Below are 2666 nucleotides of genomic sequence, written 5' to 3'. Positions count from 1 at the left end.
TATTGTAACCGGGTTAAGTCCCGAAGGCATTCGTGCTGGTTATTATAACCGGGGTAAGTCCCGAAGGCATTCGTGGGGGTTATTATAATCGGGCTAAGTCCCGAAGGCATTCGTGCAGGTTAATATAACCGGGTTAAGTCCCGAAGGCATTCGTGCTGGTTATTACATCCGAGCCAAATTCTGAAGGTATATATGTTTGGAAAGGTGCGATTCTGTCGTAACAATTCCGATTAATGTGCTCATAATCCCTAATATGACCAGGTATGGATCGTATATACATTGAAAAAAAAATTGGTATAGTATAAGTTGTGATTATGAAATCGAATAAGGTTCTCCCGGCCATTCCTTAGGGTTATATGAAGTCTAAAGCTCACTCGAGTTACATGAAATTGAATCAAATGAAATTTAGTTAAGTTTGATTTCGAATGTGTAAACATATTGATAGAAGTGTAAATTAAAATGAATATGTGATCTTGTGCATAGACATTTATTTATCCTTATGAATGCTATTTCTTTTGTGTTTTTGTTTCAAATGATTTCCTTACTTATAAGCTTACTAAGCATCGAAACGCTTACTCTGTTGCTTAAATTCTCTGTATTATAGATTTTGTTCGTCAGCTATCGGACTCGAAAGTGTCAAAGTCGAAGTCATCCACACTATCTAAGCCCCTTTTTGGTACTCTTTCAGTCGAACTTTGATAATGGCATGTATAGGACTGACCTTTGTTGTTAATTAAGTATCTTTTTTTGTAATGTATATTCGTATAGCCATGCGAAAATGGCTTGTATATTTTGAGTATGGCGTTATAATCATTTTGTATATATGGTCTTATGATATGATTATTGAGTGGTACAGAATTGTTTGGTAATGATTAGCTATTGGAATGGCTAATCATGATCATATTTGATGCTATGTATGTCAAATTGCTAGCTAATCCATGGAAACCATGAAATAGGTAAAATTTACCACGAAATATTTTTCAGACAGCAATAGTGAAGTGAGTCTGAAAAATCACTAAAAATAGTAGAAATGGAATTAAATAATGAATAAATTATGGAATCGAATCTTGATGAGTCTATTTTCATATGGAAGAAGAAAAACAGGTATATGAGTTATATTTTATGAGATGTTTAAATTTTTGTAAAATAGGGCTAGAACGACTTCTGGATCCCCTGTTATAACTTTGGAAATTCACCATAAATTTTACAAAGATAATTATAAGTCATGATTTATATGTACAGATTCATTATTGAGTCTAGTTTTATTAGAGACAAACGGCATAGTCATTGAAGCTCTGTACAGGGAGATATCTGATTCGTAATACACAGAGGTCAGAGTAGTCGAAACCCAAAATAGGGGAGACTTTAACTAATAAACTGTTCTAATTGGCCCGACCAAAAATTCTAGAAAACAATTTATAGATAGATATATGAGTCTAGTTTCAGGAAAAATTTACGGAATCGAATTTTGAGTTTTGGAACTCGAGATATGATTTTTAAAGTGACTGTGATTCAGTTAGCCAGCTTGTCTGGAAATTTTAAAATGAATTGTATGAGTTGTGTAAGTAATGAATTAAGTCCGTTAACACCTCGTGTTCGACTCCGGCAACGGTCTCGGGTATGGGGCGTTACATAATAACATTCTAATATGATCAATGTTTTGCTAAAATAACTTGAGTTTTCACAATGAACATACATCCTAAATTTTTGCTAAGAATCTAAAGAAGTTTTTGTGGAACAGATTTTTCCAAGAAATTTGGTTTTGAAAAATACTCTAATGTGACATCGTAGATTCAACCATAGTGTCTAGGCTAGGTTTGAGGTGTTACTATTTAGTGGTATCAGAGCCAGGTTGCAAAACTCGGTTGTGGATTTGGGTTTTTTTAAAAAAGTAAAAATTTTGAACAGAATTGTTTTCAAACAGTTTAAAGTGATTGATATAATTTGGAAATGTTTTACTGAAGGAGTGGTACACCGAGTCTCCGCCTCGATCCTATAAGTCTTTTGACTGTTTATACTGAAAGGATTATATTTGAAATATTTTTACTGAGACTACTTTAGGTAGTAAAATTGTACTGAAACTCTCTAGTTAGAGTAAACGTCAAACTGTAGCAAGACTGCAAACTGTGAAAACAAATTCTGAGATAATATTGTTCATAAAATATTTGTAATAAACACTGGAATAATAAACTGACTGGCATAAAACCGTTAATACAAGAACATTCGATAATGAGCAGTAGAGGTACTAGTGGTAGAGGCCGCGGTAGAGGCCGTGGAGGTGCTCGGGCTGGGTCTTCGTCAGCTAGACACCAGCCTAATGAGGAAGCTAGAGAGGCACCAACTTCACCAAAGATTGAGACAGGGTCTCACAATCTAGTGGCTGGGGACGACGCACTGCCCCAAGCAATGTTAAGGATTCTAGAAAGGGTTGCTGGGCCTAGTGCTGGTACTGAAGGCCGTGGGTTGGTTACGAAACGGCTCAAGTCTAATGGGGCAGAAATATTCAGGGGTATTGCTGGAGTTGCCCCTAATGTGGCTGAATATTGGATGGAGGCCACAGAAAGGATCATGAATGATCTTGACTACACCCCTAATCAGAAGCTAAAAGGTGCAGTATCTCTACTGAGAGATAAGGCTTACCAGTGGTAGCTTACTGTCAAAAAGTG

The sequence above is a fragment of the Gossypium hirsutum genome, chromosome A02 (assembly GCF_007990345.1).
Source record: "Gossypium hirsutum isolate 1008001.06 chromosome A02, Gossypium_hirsutum_v2.1, whole genome shotgun sequence".
Classification (NCBI taxonomy): domain Eukaryota; kingdom Viridiplantae; phylum Streptophyta; class Magnoliopsida; order Malvales; family Malvaceae; genus Gossypium; species Gossypium hirsutum.
This window is presented reverse-complemented; position numbering follows the sequence as displayed.